Source organism: Tursiops truncatus, chromosome 11, assembly GCF_011762595.2.
Source record: "Tursiops truncatus isolate mTurTru1 chromosome 11, mTurTru1.mat.Y, whole genome shotgun sequence".
Taxonomy (NCBI): Eukaryota; Metazoa; Chordata; class Mammalia; order Artiodactyla; family Delphinidae; genus Tursiops; species Tursiops truncatus.
Genome location: NC_047044.1, coordinates 58480322 through 58497995, shown reverse-complemented (window position 1 = coordinate 58497995; position 17674 = coordinate 58480322). Strand labels below are relative to the sequence as shown.

Sequence of the window (17674 nt, the reverse complement as noted above, 5' to 3'; positions counted from 1 at the left end):
ATATATTCTGATTTCCTTCACCATCTTTTGGCTAGTATAAATAATGCTGTAATAAATATTCGTGTACAAGTTTTGGTGGGAACATATGTTTTCATTTCTCTTGGGTATATAACCAGAAATGGAATTGCTGGGTCATTTAATTTAGGCTTTGGCTCCATTAATAGACATAGTGTTCAGGATGTGCTAAGTGATAACCCCATCTGTCATCTGATATTCAGTCTTGGGCTACACACTTTAACAAACTGGACCACGTACAACCAAGAGAGACAGGGGCAATAAAGAAGAGATTGTTAAGCGAGTCACTTGAAGAACAGTGGGAAGACCTGGAGACATTTGGCTGGAGAAAAGAAAACAAAAGGGGAAAAGAGAGACATCGTCAAATATCTGAAGAGTTGTGACATAGAAGAGGGATTAACCAGAGGATAGAATGAGGCCTACTTGATAGAAGTTACAGAGAAATATAATTGGTCTGATGATTTTCCTTCCTTCCTTTCTTCTTTCCTTCTTTCCTTTCCAATTATTTTATTTTTTGACTATATAAAACATGAACAAAACAGAAAGTACAAAAGGATATACAAGTGATGTCTTGCATTCAGTTCCCCTTCTTATAGGCAGTTTCTTGCATATCCTTCAAGATATACTTTAAACATATGTAAACAGATTTTTTACATATATATATATATATATATATATATATATTTTTTTTTTTTTTTTTTTTTTTGGCTGTGCCACACGGCATGCAGGATCTTCCCTGACCAGGGATCTTCCCCATGCCCCCTACATTGGGAGCATGGAGCCTTAACCACTGGACCGCCAGGGAAGTCCAGATTTTTTACTTTTTAAAAAGAAATTTTGGGGAATTACCTGGTGGTCCAGTGGTTAGGACTCAGCGCTTTCACTGCTGGGGCCCAGGTTCCATCCCTGGTTGGGGAACGAAGATCCTGAAAGCCGGTGTGGTGTGGCTAAAAAAAAAAGAGAAAGAAATTTTGTGGTTTTATTATTATTTTTTTATTATTATTTTTTTTTTTGCGGTACGCGGGCCTCTCACTGTTGTGGCCTCTCCCGTTGCGGAGCACAGGCTGCGGACGCGCAGGCTCAGCGGCCATGGCTCACGGGCCCAGCCGCTCCGTGGCATGTGGGATCTTCCCGTGCCCCTGCATTGGCAGGCGGACTCTCAACCACTGCGCCACCAGGGAAGCCCAAATTTTGTGCTTTTAGAGAGAGTAAAAACATTTCTAACTCTCATAGTGGCCCAACCCTGTAATGACTGTCTAAGGCATTCCCTACCCTGGGGCTATTTGGGGAAAATTGGCAAACAATCATCCTTTAATCTTCTGGGGTAGCCTTCTCTTGCAGTTTATTTGTTGGAGAAACTTGGATTGTTGTCCTATAAAATTTCCTGCATTCTGAATTTTGCTGACTGTGTGGTATCTTTCCTTTGGCCTATGAATTTGTTGTAAATTGGTATTGGATTGAGAGGCTGATCAGATTCAGATTTGATTATTTTGGTAAGACTCCTTCATAGATGATAGTGAGTTCTTCCATCAGGAGGCATATAATATCTGGTTACCTCTTTTTGTGATGTTAGCAACTGTTGTTGCTCAAGGCTTAAATCCATACATTCATTAGGAGTTGCAAAATGGTGATATTATAATATCCCTTCTTCATTTATTGGCTGGCGTATTGTGTTAATGAGAAACTTCCCCTCAGAGTAGTAGTAGGCTACTCTGATGTATAGTTCATATAGGAAAGGCAAGATAAATGTTTGGTACTTGATCAAAAGTTTTTAAAATAATGGGTTGGTTCCCTCTTATCTTCCAATGATGACTACTTCATATTTCTTAAAAGAACATTATGAATTCATGGATTTATTTCTATTTAATGTGCTCTAACCCATTGTGGTTATTATCCTAGTTACACTGAGATGGTTACATTGGGATTCTCTTCAGGTTGGCTCTTGAGTTCTTCTGATATAATGTTAGTAGTCTTTGATAGCTTCTCCCATTGTCTCTTCAATCCATTATAAATCAAGTTTAATCCACACCATTTGAGAGAAATTTGTTAAAGTCTTCAAAAACCTCCATATGTGATCAAATCTCTGGCCAGTTCTCAATCCTCACCCTTCTTGCCCTCCCAGCAGTATTTGTCCCTGCTTATTAAAAGTCTTTCTTTGCTTTTCTTCTGAGACACTCTTCTCTCTTGGTTTTCCTCCTACTTCATGGACACATTTGCTCTCTGTCTTCTTTGAGGGATCTTCCCCACTTCCTAACCTAGGGAGTGAGAGTAGACAGTGAAACAGTTCAAGGACTGAGCCCTAAGACCCTTCACCATTTAGAGATCAAAAAGAAGAGGAAGATATAGCAAAGGAAGAGCAAACTAAACCTAAAGCTAGCACAAAGAAGGAAATAGTAAAGATTAGAGCAGAGGTAAATGAAATAGAGAATAGAAAAATAATAGAGAGGGACTTCCCTGGTGGTCCAGTGGTTAAGAATCCGCCTTCCAATGCAGGGGATGTAGGTAAGATTCCACAGGCTGTGGGGCAACTAAGGGCACGCGCTCTAGAGCCTGTGGGCCACAGCTAGAGAGCCTGCGAGCTCTGGAGCCCCTGTGCCACAACTAGAGAGAAGCTCGCATGCCGCAATGAAGATCCCACGTGCTGCAAGACCCAATGCAGCCAAATAGATAAATAAATAAATACTTCTTTTTATTTTATTTATTTATTTTTCTGCGGTATGCGGGCCTCTCATTGTTGTGGCCTCTCCCGTTGCGGAGCACAGGCTCCGGACACGCAGGCTCAGCGGCCATGGTTCACGGGCCTAGCCGCTGCGTGGCATGTGGGATCTTCCCGTGCCCCTGCATCGGCAGGCGAACTCTCAACCACTGCGCCACCAGGGAAGCCCAATAAATACTTCTTTTTTTAAAAAAAGAAAAATAATGGAGAGAATAAGTGAATCCCAAAGTTAATTATTTGAAAAGAACAAAATTGACAAACCTTTAACTAGTCTAAGAAAAAGAGAGAGACACAAATAACTAAAATCAGAAATAAAAGTGGAGCCATTACTACCAACCTTACAGAAATAAAAGGACTGTAAGAGAATACTGTGAACAATTGTACACCAACAAATTAGATTACCTAGATGAAATGAGCAAATCCATGGAACACAGGAATTACCAAAACTGACCCAAGAAGAAATAAAAAGTCTGAACCTACCCATAACAAGTAGAGATATTGAATCAGTAACCAAAACCCTCCCAACTGAAAAAATGTCCAGGACTAGGCTTCACTGGTAAAATCTACCAAACATTTTAAAAACTGACATCAATGCTTCTCAAACTCTTAAGAAGAGAAGGAAGAAGAAAAAGGAGAAGGTGAGAGAAGAAGAAAATCCCTAACTCATTCTGTGAGGCCAACATTACCCCAGTACCAAAGCCAGAAAAAGACATCACAAGAAAAGAAAATTACAATCAGGGTCATTCCGTTCATTCAAACCACCACCTCTATGTAGTTCTAAAACGTTTTCATCACCCCCAAATAAAACCCCATATCTGTAAGCAGTTACTCCCTGTACCACTCTATCCCTAGCCCTGGCAACCCCAATCTTTCTGTTTTTATGGATTTATCTATTCTGGATAATTTATATAAAAGGGATCAAACAATACGATCTTTTAAGCAGGCTTTCTTTCACTTAGCATAATGTTTGCAAGGTTGTTTTTGTTTGCTTGTTTGTTTGTTTTTGGCGGCACCATACGGCATGCAGGAATCTTAGTTCCCCCAACCAGGGATCAAACCGAAGCCGGGACTTCCCTGATGGCACAGTGGCCAATGCAGGGTACACAGGTTCGAGCCCTGGTCGGGAAAGATCCCACATGCTGCGGAGCAACTAAGCCCGTGCACCACAACTACTGAGCCTGTGCTCTACAGCCTGCAAGCCACAACTACTGAAGCCCGCGCGCCTAGAGCCCGTGCTCCGCAACAACAGAAGCCACGGCAATGAGAAGCCTGCGCACCGCAACGAAGAGTAGCCCCTCCTCGCCACAACTAGAAAAAGCCTGAGTGCAGCAACAAAGACCCAATGCAGCCTAAAATCAATCAATCAATCAATCAATCAATCAATAAAACGTTGTTCTCTCTTAAAAAAAAGACGGCTTCCCTGGTGGCGCAGTGGTTGAGAGTCCGTCTGCCGATGCAGGGCACATGGGTTCGTGCCCCGGTCTGGGAAGATCCCACATGCCGCGGAGCCGCTGGGCCCGTGAGCCATGGCCGCTGAGCCTGTGCGTCCGGAGCCTGTGCTCCGCGACGGGAGAGGCCACGACAGTGAGAGGCCCGCGTACCACAAAAAAAAAAAAAAAAAGAAAGAAAGAAAGAAACGGAACCCGTGCCCCCTGCAGTGGGAGCATGGAGTCTGAACCACTGGACCACCAGGAAAGCCCCCAATGTTTTCAAGGTTTGTATCATTAGGTATGATATTTGCTGTAGATTTTTGGCAAGCACCCTCTATCAAATTTTTTAAAGTTCTTATCTATTCCTAGTTTGTTAATTTTTTTAATTTCTAATTTTAAAATTTATTTTTTATATTTTGGCCGCGCAGCCTGCAGGGTCTTAGTTCCCCGACCAGGGATCGAACCCGGGCCTCAGCAGTGAAAGCACCAAGTCCTAATCACTGGACTGCCAGGGAATTCCCATGTTTTTTCAAAAATCATCAATGGGTGTTGCATTTTATCAAATAGTTTTTCTGCATTCATAGAGAGGATTACATGATTTTTCTCCTTTATACTGTTAATGTAGTAAATTATATTATTTGGTTTTCCAGTGTTAAACCACACTGGAATTACTGAAATAAACCCAACCTGACTACAATGTTTTATAATTTTAGCCTATCAATGGGTTCTGTTTGCTAATATTTTGAGTAGCTAATATTTTGCATCAAAGTTAATGAGAGATGGGCCTGTAATTTTCCTATTTCTTAATAAATTTGTTCATGTTATATTGTCTCATAAAATGAATGGGAAATTGTTTCCTTTTTTCTATTATCTAGGAAAGTTTTTGTAAGATCGTCCCTAAATGGAATAATTCACTAGTACATCTATTGGGGTCTAGAATTTTCTTGTGGGAAAGTTTTTATATTATGTATTCAATTTCTTTAATAGATACAGAACCATTCAGAATTTTTTGTTACTTCTTTGATCAGTTTAGGTAAGTTTTGTTTTCCTAAGAATGTTTCTATTTCAACCAATTTTTAAAATTTAATAAAGTTACTTATAATATCCTCTTGTTATCTGTAGAATCTATAGGAAGTCTCCTTTTTTATTTCTGATATTGGAACAAACTTAGCTTTGTTGATCTTCAACACTGCATATTTATTTTGTATTTCGTTAGTTTCAGCTCTTTTTTTTTTTAATTAATTTAGTTTATTCTTGACTGTGGTTGGGTCTTAGTTGCAGCACATGGGATCTTCGTTGTGGCATGTGGGATCTTTCATTGTGGCACGTGGGCTTCTCTCTAGTTGTGGCGTGAGGGTTTTCTCTCCCTAGTTTCGGCACCTGGGCTTCGTTGCCCAATGGCATATGGGATCTTAGTTCCCTGGCCAGGGATCGAACCCGCGTCCCTAGCATCGGAAGGCAGACACTTTACCACTGGAGCACCAGGGAAGTCCCAGTTTCAGCTCTTATCTTTATTATTTACTTTCCTCTACTTTCTTTGGGTTTTTTTCTCTTTTTCTGACTTCTCGAAATGGATGCCTATGGCTAGGGCCACCATACTGGACAACAAAGATCTAAAGGATGCAAAGGTAATGGTCCCCATTGTATCTTAATTTAATTCACCAATCTGGTCCCTGCAAAAAAAACAATAGATCCTGGAGGATTACAGTGAACTATTGCAAACTCAACCAACTACTTGCTCTAATTGCAGCTGCTTTGCCACATGTGGTATCATTGCTAGAACAGAAAAATAGCTAGGCCTCAACTACATGGTATGCAACCATTGCTCTGGCAAACACATTCTTTTCCATTCCTATCAGAAAGGAGAACAAAAATAGTTCACATTCACTTGGAAAAGGCAACAATATGCATTTACGGTCTTGCCCCAAGGTTATGTTAAATCTCCTGCCCTCTGTCAGAAAATAGTCTAAAGAGACCTGACCAGCTGTACATCTCTCAGAACATCATTATACTGATCTGCTATATTGATAACATCATGTAAATTGGACTGGTTGAGCAGGAAGTGGCAAGTATGTCAGATGCCTTTTGGTAAGACACTTGCTCTCCAGAGGGTGAGATGCTAACTTTTTTCAGAGTTCCCTCCAGATTATTTGCAGCATTGTGACTGCTCAGCTGTCCAACTTCTCCTTTCCAATCCTGTTTCCTTCCTTTCCTGCAAGTGTTGATCCCAAGAGCACTCACTAATAAACTGCCTGCCGTCTAATCTCCACTTTAGAATTGGCTTCTCTGGAAACTCAACCCATGATCAAGGGAAAAGCTTTACCAGGCAAAAATAAACCATAAGCAAATTGGGATTTTAATGTGATAAAATTCAAGGCAAATAATTATGGAACAAAGGAGAGAGTATTACATAACAATAAAATAAAGAGAACAAGAAAATATAGCCATCATAAATGTGTTTGCCAATGTAGCCTCAAAATATATAAATTTTAATAGTTAATTTTGGGCTTCCCTGGTGGCACAGTGGTTAAGAATCCACCTGCCAATGCAGGGGACACGGGTTCGAGCCCTGCTCGGGGAAGATCCTACATGCCGTGGAGCAACTAAGCCCATGCACCACAACTACTGAGCCTGTGCTCTAGAGCCTGGGAGCCACAACTACTGATCCCGGGTGCCACAACTACTGAAGCCTGCGCGGCTAGAGCCCGTGCTCTGCAACAAAAAAAGGCACCTCAGTGAGAAGCCCACGCACCGCAGCGAAGAGTAGCCCTGCTTGCCGCAACTAGAGAAAGCCTGCATGCAGCAACGAAGACCCAATGCAGCCAAAAAATTAATTAGTTAATTAAAAAAAGACAAACAATAAGCAAAGATATAAATAAAAGATCTGAATAATACAATTAATAAGCTCAATATATTATATATGAAGAATTCTACATATAACAAATAGATAATACACTTTTTCTAGCACATGTGAAACATTTACAAAAAATGACTACAAAATTACAAAGGAAGGCTTAATATTACATTAAAAAAAATCAGTATCGGGCTTCCCTGGTGGCGCAGTGGTTGAGAGTCCGCCTGCCGATGCAGGGGACATGGGTTCGTGCCCCGGTCTGGGAAGATCCCACATGCCGCGGAGCGGCTGGGCCCGTGAGCCATGGCCCTTGAGCCTGCGCGTCTGGAGCCTGTGCTCCGCGGCGGGAGAGGCCACAGCAGTGAGGGGCCCGCATACCGCAAAAAAAAAAAAAAAAAAAAAAAAATCAGTATTACACAGCCTATGGTCTATGACTTTAATGCAATAACATGAGAAATTACTAAGCAAAGGATAACTTTTTAAAGTTGACAAATGTCTGGAAACTAAAAACATACTATTAGTAGTAAACTTTGGGTTAAAAAAGAGAAATTATGAAATACTTTAAATAAAAGTTTATCAAATAATCTAGGATACAACGAAAGCTTTAATTAGAGCTGTAGAATGTTAAATATACTTGAAAGAAAGCAAAAATTTTGGAAACTAATGAACAAAGCATTCAACTCAAGAATGAATCAACTATTAGAACTGGAGTTTTTAACATACCCTCTCAGACAAACAATAAGGTGAAATACAGAAAATCTGAAGGATATCGTTAAAAAGGTAAATCTGTGAGATATATGAAGATGAAATAAGAATAAAGAGGCGACTTCCTTGGTCCAGCTTTTAAGATTCCATGCTCCCAATGCATGGGGCCTGGGTTCGATCCCTGGTCGGGGAACCAGATCCCGCATGCCGCAACTACAGATCCTGCACGCGGCAATGAAGATCCAGCACATGGCAACTAAGACCCGGTGCAACCAAATAAATAAATAAATATTTTTAAAAAAGAATAAAGAGGATCATATAATCAATGAACAAGAGAGGAAACAAAAAGAGAACTCTAGCTAAAATGATAAACAGGACCAAAAAAAAAAAAAATGCAGATAAGCAAATTACAGAATGAAAATGGAACATAGACTGCACAGATACAACACAAACACAATAGGTTTTTTTTTTAATGTTAATTTAAATGTAGTTTTCCATTATGGCTTATCACAGGATATTGAGTATAGTTCCCTATGCTATACAGTAGGACCTTGTAGTTTATCCAGCCTATATATAATAGTTTGCATTTGCTAATCCCACACTCCCAATCCTTCCCTCCCCCACCCCCCCTCCTTGGCAACCACAAGTCTGTTCTCTATATTTGTGAGCCTGTTTTTGTTTCATAGATATGTTCATTTGTGTCATATTTTAGATTCCACATATAAGTGATATCATATGGTATTTGTCTTTCTCTTTCTGATTTCCTTCGCTTAGTATGATAATCTCTAGGTCTATCCATGTTGCTGCAAATGGCATTATTTCATTCTTTTTAATGGCTGAGTAATATTCCAGTGTATGTATATACCACCTCTTCTTTATCCATTCATCTGTCAATGGACATTTAGGTTATTTCCATGTTTTGGCTATTGTAAATAGTGCTGCTATGAGCATAGGGGTGCATGTATCTTTTTGAACTACAGTTTTATCTGGGTATGTGCCCAGGAGTGGGATTGCTGGATCATATGGCAATTCTAATTTTAGGGTTTTTTTAAATTAATTTTTATTGGAGTATAGTTGCTTTACAGTGCTGTGTTAGTTTCTACTGTACAGCTATACTTATACATATATCCCCACGTTTTTGGATTTCCTTCCCATTTAGGTCACCACAGAGCACTGAGTAGAGTTCCCTGAGCTATACATTAGGTTCTTACTAGTTATCTGTTTTATACATAGTATCAATAGTATATATATATGTCAATCCCAATCTCCCAATTCATCCCTTCCCACTTTCCTCCATTGGTGTCCATATGCTTGTTCTCTACATCTGTGTCTCTATTTCTGCTTTGCAAATAAGATGATCTATGCCATTTTTCTAGATTCCACATATATGCGTTAATATATGATATTTGTTTTTCTCTTCCTGAATTACTTCACTCAGTATGACAGTCTCTAGGTCCATCCACATCTCTACAAATGACCCAATTTTATTCCTTTTTATGGCCGAGTAATATTCCATTGTATATATGTACCACATCTTTATCCATTCCTCTGCTGATGGACATTTAGGTTGCCTCCATGTCCTGGCTATTGTAAATCGTGCTGCAATGACATTGGGGTGCATGTGTCTTTTTGAACTATGGTTTTCTCAGGGTATATGCCCAGTAGTGGGATCGCTGGGTCATATGGTAGTTCTATTTTCGTTTTTTAAGGAACCTCCATACTGTTCTCCATAGTGGCTGCATTATTTTTAGTTCTTTGAGGAACCTCCATACTGTTTTCCATAATGGCTGTACCAATTACATTCCCACCAATAGTGTAAGAGGGTTCCCTTTTCTCCACACCCTCTCCAAGCATTTATTATTGTAGACTTTTTTTTTTTTTTTTTTTTTTTTTTTTTTTTTTTGCGGTACGCGGGCCTCTCACTATTGTGGCCTCTCCCGTTGCGGAGCACAGGCTCCGGACGCGCAGGCTCAGTGGCCATGGCTCACGGGCCTAGCCGCTCCGCGGCATGTGGGATCTTCCCGGACTGGGGCACGAACCTGTGTCCCCTGCATCGGCAGGTGGACTCTCAACCACTGCGCCACCAGGGAAGCTCTATTGTAGACTTTTTAATGATGGGCATTCTTACTGCTGTGAGGTGGTACCTCGTTGTTTTTATTTGCATTTCTCTAATAATTAGCATTTTTTCGTGTGCCTGTTGGCCACCTGTATGTCTTCTTTGGAGAAATGTCTATTTAGGTCTTCTGGGGGAATCCCCTGGCGGTCCAGTGGTTAGGAGTCCGAGCTTTCATTGCCAAGGTCTAGGTTTGATCCCTGGTCAGGGAACTAAGTAAGATCCCATATGCCGCATGGCGCAGCCAAAAAAGAAAAAAAAATTTAGGTCTTCTGCGCATTTTTTGATTGGGTTTTGTTTGTTTTGTTTGTTGTTGTTGTAATTGAACTGTAGGAGTTGCTTGTATATTTTGGAAATTAAGCCCTTGTTGGTAGCATCGTTTGCAAATATTTTCTCCCAGTCCGTAGGTTGTGTTTTCGTTTTGTTTATGTTTTCCTTTGCTGTGCAAAAGCTTATAAGTTTGATTAGGTCCCATTTGTTTAATTTTACTTTTATTTCTATTGCCCTTGGAGACTGACCTAACAAAACATTGGTATGGGGACTTCCCTGGTGGCACAGTTGTTAAGAATCTGCCTGCCAATGCAGGGGACACGGGTTCGAGCCCTGGTCCAGGAAGATCCCACATGCCAAGGAGCAACTAAGCCTGTGTGCCACAACTACTGAGCCTGTGCTCTGGAGCCCTTCAGCCACAACTACTAAGCCTGTGTGCCGCAACTACTGAAGCCCACACACCTAGAGCCCCTGCTCCGCAACAGAGAAGCCACCGCAATGAGAAGCCCAAGCACAAAGAGTAGCCCCCGCTCACCACAACTAGAGAAAACCCGTGTGCAGCAACAAAGACCCAACGCAGCCAAAAAAAAAAAAGCAACAATGGTATGATTTATATCAGAGAATGTTTTGCCTACGTTCTTTTCTAGGAGTTTTATGGTGTCATGTCATATTTAAGTCTTTAAGCCATTTTGAGTTTATTTTGACACAACAGTTTTTTTAAATTTTACTTACTAGATTACTGGTTTATTGTAAAAGGATACAACTCAGGGAGCAGCCTGATGGAAGAGATGTATAAGGCAAAGTATGTGGGAGTTTCCATGCCCTCTCCAGGTGCCACTCTCCCCACATGTCCACATGTTCACCAACTCAGAAGCTCCCACAACAGATTTTTTAAAAAATAATAACAATATTGGACTTCCCTGGAGGTCCAGTGGTTAAGACTTCTCGCTTGCACTGCAGGGGGCACAGGTTCGATCCCTGGTCTGGGTAATATTCCACATGATGTTTGGCCAAAAAACAAAACAGAACAAAACCAACAAAACGATATTATTAATAACCATACACTAATGAATTTATAAGTCTAGGTGAAATGGATAAATTTCTGGGAAAATATAAATAGCAAAATGGATCGAGAAGGAATTTAAAACCAGCAAGCATTAAAGAAATGTAATGTTAATCAAAGGGACTTCCCTGGCAGTCCAGTGGTTAGGACTCCATGCTTTCACTGCCATGGGCCCGGAGCAGCCATAAACAAACAAACAAACAAATAAATAAAGGTTTGAAAAATAAATAAATAAAATGTTAATCAAAGACTTTCCTGCCAAAAGTTTTGACCCAGATGATTTTACAGATATGTTCTACTGATTTTCAAGAACAGTTTCTTACTACTTCATGCAAGTTTTTCAGAAACTAGAAAAGGAGTGTGCAGACAATTATTATTATTATTTATTTTATTTTATTTTATTTGTTTTTTGCAGTACGCGGGCCTCTCACTGTTGTGGCCTCTCCCGTTGCGGAGCACAGGCTCCGGACGCGCAGGCTCAGCGGCCATGGCTCACAGGCCCAGCCGCTCCGCGGCATGTGGGATCTTCCCGGACCGGGGCACGAACCCATGTACCCTGCATCGGCAGGCAGACTCTCAACCACTGCGCCACCAGGGAAGCCCCAGACAATTATTTTTTAATATACTAAGTTAACTAGTATTTTACTTAGGACACTTGTATATACACACATAAGTATAAGATGTATATATATACGTATACGTAAGATGGACCAGTAACATTCATTTCATGCGTTTTCATTATCCAGTTTTAGGATCAAGATAACGACTATTGGTTGGGTAATATTCATGCTGTACTCAGAAATTTTTTTTTAAATAAATTTTAATTAATTTATTTGTGGCTGCATTGGGTCTTCGTTGCTGCGCGCTTGCTTTCTCTAGTTGTGGCAAGCAGGGGCTACTCTTCGTTGTGGTGTGCAGGCTTCTCATCACAGTGGCTTCTCTTGTTGCAGAGCATGGGCTCTAAGCACGCGGGCTTCAGTAGTTGTGGCACTTGGGTTCAGTAGTTGTGGCTCCCGGGCTCTAGAGCACAGGCTCAGTAGTTGTGGCACATGGGCTTAGTTGCTCAGCGGCATGTGGGATCTTCCTGGACCAGGGCTCGAACCCGTGTCCCCTGAATTGGCAGGCAGATTCTTAACCACTGCACCACCAGGGAAGTCCCAGAAATTATTTTTTATTTTTATTTTTTGCCCCAAGGCATGTGGGATCTTATTTCCCTGACCAGGGATCAAATCCGCACCCCCTACATTGGAAAGACGGAGTCTTAACCACTGGACTGCCAGGGAAGTCCCCAGAAATCTTTTTAATGTTCTTATTAGTTGTAATTGTGTATGTGGGGTTTTGTTTGTTTGTTTTTGCATTAATCACTCTTGCAGGGGCTCTTTTGTTTTTGTTTTTTGGTGCGGGGGCCGCACCGGGCGTGCATTCAGGATCTTAGTTCCCCACCAGGGATCGAACCAGCACCCCCTGTAGTGGAAGCCTGGAGTCTTAACCACTGGACCGCCAAGGAAGTCCCTGCAGGGGCTTTATGTTAAATGAAACTTACTTGGCATATATGTTTTACCTCTTCTAAGTGTTTATTTAACAAGGTCCATTTCAAAGGATTCTGTATGTAAAATACCTCCCCTGAAGTTTTCTCCCCTAAAAAATAACTTTTTAAAAAAATGCCCAGTTTTTCTAACTATGTAGTACTAGAATTTTTTAGTATTAAAAATTTACTACTATCGGGACTTCCCTAGTGGCGCAGTGGTTAAGAATCCACCTACCAATGCAGGGGACACAGGTTCAAGCAAGGGACACGGGCTCAAGCCCTAGTCGGGGAAGATCCCACATGCCGTGGAGCAGCTAAGCCCGTGTGCCACAACTACTGAGCCTGCGCTCTAGAGCCCGCGAGCCACAATCACTGAACTCGTGAACGACAACTACTGAAGCCCGTTCGCCTAGAGCCCATGCTCCACAACAAGAGAAGCCACTGCAATGAGAAGCACGCGCACTGCAACGAGGAGTAGCCCCTCTCGCCGCAAGTAGAGAAAGCCTGCACGCAGCAACAAAGACCCAACTGCAGCCAAAAATAAATAAATTTAAAAAAAATTTTACTACTGTCAACAAATGATGCTGGAACAACTGGGCATACACATGCTGGTGTGGGGCAGGGGGAGATAATGGGGAAGGAGGAATTGCCAAAAGGCACAAGGAAATTCTCCTGGGTGATGGATATGTTCATTATTTTGATTGTGGTTATGTATGTCAAAACATCACATTGTAGACTTGATATATGTGCAGTTTATTGTATATTAATTATATCTCAATTATACCTCAATAAATCGTTGCCAGGGTGGGGAAGTCTTTAAACATATCAAGATCAGAAACCATAAGAATAATAGTGACTAATTAGATTATACCAAAATTAAGGATTTCATTATTGACAGCTAATGATAAAAGTTAGGAAGAGATATTTGCAATGTCTAAAATCAATGAAGGACTAATATGGTAAATACATATACACTAAACTGCTACAGGGAATTCCCTGGCAGTCCAGTGGTTAGGAGTCGGCACTTTCACTGCCGGGGCCTGGGTTCAGTCGCTGGTAGGGGAAATAAGAGCCTGCAAGCCAAGTGGTGCAGCCAAAATAAATAAATGAATAAAATAAACTGCTACAAATCAATTTTTTTAAATGGAAATCTCAATAGAAAAATAGGCAAAGGAGGGCTTCCCTGGTGGCGCAGTGGTTGAGAGTCTGCCTGCCGATGCAGGGGACACAGGTTCATGCCCCGGTCTGGGAAGATCCCACATGCCGCGGAGCGGCTAGGCCCGTGCTGAGCCTGCGCGTCCGGAGCCTGTGCTCCGCAACGTGAGAGGCCACAACAGTGAGAGGCCCGCGTACCGCAAAAAAAAAAAAAAAAAAGAAAAGAAAAAGAAAAATAGGCAAAGGAAAATGAATAGGCAATTCATAAAAGGAAAACCAAAAGTAAGAAAAAATTTGAGATGTTCAAACACATTAAAGAAATGCAATGAGATTTTTTTTTTCTTTTCTTTTTTGTTGTACGTGGGCCTCCCACTGTTGTGGCCTCCCCTGTTGCGGAGCACAGGCTCCGGAGGCGCAGGCTCAGCGGCCATGGCTCACGGGCCCAGCTGCTCCGCGGCATGTGGGATCTTCCCGGACCGGGGCACGAACCTGTGTCCCCTGCATCGGCAGGTGGACTCTCAACCACTGCGCCACTAGGGAAGCCCTTTGTGTGTGTGTGTGTGTGTGTGTGTGTGTGTGTGTGTGTGGCAATGAGGTATTTTTAATTCATGGCAACTTGGAAATTTGAGTAATGTCAAGGACTTCCCTGGTGGTGCAGTGGTTAAGAATCTGCCTGCCAATGTAGGGGACACGAGTTCGAGTCCTGGCTCGGGAAGATCCCACATGCCATGGAGAAACTAAGTCCGTGTGCCACAACTACTGAACCCACATACCACAACTATTGAAGCCTGTGTGCCTAAAGCCCGTGCTCCAGAGAAGCCACTGCAATGAGAAGCCTGCACTCAGCAAGGAAGAGCAGCCCCTGAGAGCCACAACTAGAGAAAGCCCCGCGGGCAGCAACGAAGACCCAACGCAGCCAAAAATAAATAAATAAAAATAACGTCAAGTATTGGCAAGAAGGTTGGGATATAGAAATCCCACTATTAATGGTGTGACATTCCAGAGACTGTGGAGCTCAATATGCAGAAGAAATTATCACAGAACCAAAGCAGACATGTGCGTACAAGGATATTTATTGCAGCATCGCTTGTGGTAGCAGGAAGCTGGAGGCAATCATTGGAGTAGTGAACAAATAAAGGATAGGGATTCCCACAATAGAGTATCTTGCAGCAGTTAGGAGCAAAGGACTAGAAGGCCACGAGGGGCGTGGTCAGAGAAAGTTTGTTTTGTTTTATTTTTTTAAGATGGTAGATATTACAGCACACTTGTATGCTAATAGGAATGATCTAGTAGAGAGAAAAATTGATAATACAGGAGAAAGGGGATAATACAGGAAAAAGACAAGAAGAAATGGACTGACGGGGCTTCCCTGGTGGCTCAGTGGTTAAGAATCCGCCTGCCGGTGCAGGGGACATGGGTTCGAGCTCTGGTCCCAGAAGATCCCATATGCCGCGGAGCAACTAAGTCCGTGCGCCACCACTACTGATCCTGCACTCTAGAGCCCGCGTGACATAACTACTGAGTCCGCGTGCCACAACTACTGAAGCCCACGTGCCTACAGCCCAAGCTCCGGAACAAGAGAAGCCACAGCGATGAGAAGCCCGCGCACTGCATCAAAGTATAGTCCCCGCTCACCACAACTAAAGAAGGTGGGTGCAGCAACGAAGACCCAATGCAGCCAAAAATAAATAAATAAATTAATTAATTAATTAAAGAAATGGACTGAGGTGTAGAACTGGAGGGTGGGGGTGAGGGTGGGGTGAGGGATGGGAATGGGAGAGTGACAGTTAGCTTAAATAGCAGCAATGACAATTCACTGTAACAAGATGGAAGTCAGAATACATAAGTGAGGATGGAGGTAATTTGGCCAGATTGGTGTGAGATAGATAAGGATGTCTTCTTTTGATTACTTTTCACAATAAAACAAGAACCAAAGGAAAAATAAAGGGATGCTGGATAACTGCAGAGAGCGTTCGTAAATAAAGCCTCCCTTCCTTCATTTATTGAGTCAGAGCAGCACCCAACAGAGATGGCCCCTTACTTGTCAGCTTTATCCAATGTTTACATCCCTGATGTTTAGCATAATGTATTGAAGAATGGATACCAGCAAGCACACCTGGCTATCTAGTCGGGGAGGGGAGGGTTAGGGTTGGTGATAACAGGAAGAAATACAGCTAGCTTTCAGTAATGAAGACCTCCCTGTCTTTTCTCAGTAAATACAAACGACAACCTTTAAGTAAATATGACTGCTCTACAAACAAAGAAACTAAGGAGGGTTTCCTCCTTCAGAACCAGAGCCTGAAGACTAACTAAGTCAAGGTGGATGAGTGATAAAATGAAAGTCCCCTTAAGTGCTGTTAGCTCAGTTATCACGGCAGTTTGATTCTGAGCAGGGGAAGCTCCAGTCTCGGAGTGACAGACGAAATCCTAGCAAAAAACCGGAGTCCCTTCTTCTGATCACCTGATCATCTCAGCATTGTCACCGGGTGGATGACCTTGGAGTAGTCCTACATTTCCAGTTCTGTAAACTAGAGTGAAGTCCCCTAGGTCACATAATTTTTATGTTAAGTGAAACATTCTCTAAGTTGAGGAAGCACTTGAAAACCACGTGGTATATGTATGTATGTGTTAATGTTGCTATTACTATTATGACTGTTATGTAAGTGGTCAGGGCAAGATCAACGCCCAGAGGGCAAAGGTAGCCTCCAGAGAGGTAGCCTCCCCAGAGAATGGGCCCTCTAGGATGAAGATCGATACAAAGCAAGTTTAAAGAATTTTAGCCAGTAATCTTTGCTCGGAGTGAGAGGTGGAATTTTTCTTAATCAAAGTTAAAATGTTCTCGAAGTCTTCAGGCTTGAAACTCCGGGGAAGATAATTAGGCTCTCTGGGCAAGATCCGGAATGCAACGCCGTGTGGGGCCTCACTGCCGCCGGTTGGGCACCAGGGGGTGCCCGTCGGATCCACTTGGAGTCTGGCTAGGTTTGGGGCAGCACCTCGAGGTGCGCCCCACCGCCTCTGGCCAGAATCCTGGAGCTAGTGCTGGAGGTGCCCAGGGTTCATGCCTTTGGGGGACGCAGTCTCTAGTGCCCTCTCCGCGTCCCCCTCCTTCTCCTCTCCAGCGACAGCCCGGGCCCGGAAGGCCTGGGAAAGTGAGCGCCTGTGGCGGGAACGCTGGCCGCCCCGACGGCGCGGTCCGACCCCAGTGTGCAAGGGGAGGCAGCTGTTCTCCCAGGCGGCCTTGGGGGGCAGCAGAGGGGACGGCGACAGGTGCGGGAGCCCCTCCCGGAGTGGCAGTGAAAAGGCGGGCTTCGGGGTCTGTTCCCAGGCTGGAAGCCACCCCCGCCCCCCAACCAAATCCCCGGGAGAGGCCGGGCCGGCGCCGGGTCTGGAGGAGGAAGCGGCCGGAGACACTGCAATTTCACGCGGCCTCTGGGGCTCGGGTTCCTCGGCAGGGTGCATGAGTTATGGGGTTTCGAGGCGGTTCCGGGGAAACTGAGGTGGCCTGAGCGGGCGGCAAAAACACCCTCCCCCTCAAAAACACACTCGGAGAGAAGCATTCACATTCAGACGGAAAATCCCCCAAGTGACCCAACCGGCTAGGGGAGTTGAGTGATTTGGTTAGTAGGCGAGGCCAACTTGCAGGGGGTCGGGCTTTGGAGCGCTCTCCCCACCCCCATTACCTTTCTCCTTTGGAAGCATTTGGGGGCGTTTGGAATCTTGGCCTCCCCTTACTTCAACTCCCGGAGAAAAATTAGGGCGAGACCCGTCCTGGATCTGCGCGGCCAAGTTGCCGGGCACTGGGGCGTGGGGCGCGCTCGGGGCGGG

At 43.3% G+C, this 17674-nt stretch overlaps 1 long non-coding RNA gene across 2 annotated transcripts in view; it reads right to left on the bottom strand.

Annotated features, from left to right (window-relative positions):
* Positions 1–17669, bottom strand: part of LOC141275863 (uncharacterized) — a 32111-nt gene extending 14442 nt beyond the window's left edge. For both annotated transcript variants that reach the window (XR_012324355.1, XR_012324356.1), the window contains exons 1-2: positions 17530–17669; positions 865–962 (exon numbers count right to left, since the gene is read on the bottom strand). This is a non-coding gene — a long non-coding RNA (uncharacterized lncRNA). The remainder of the gene's footprint in view (positions 1–864; positions 963–17529) is intronic.
* Positions 17670–17674: the final 5 nt, after the last annotated feature.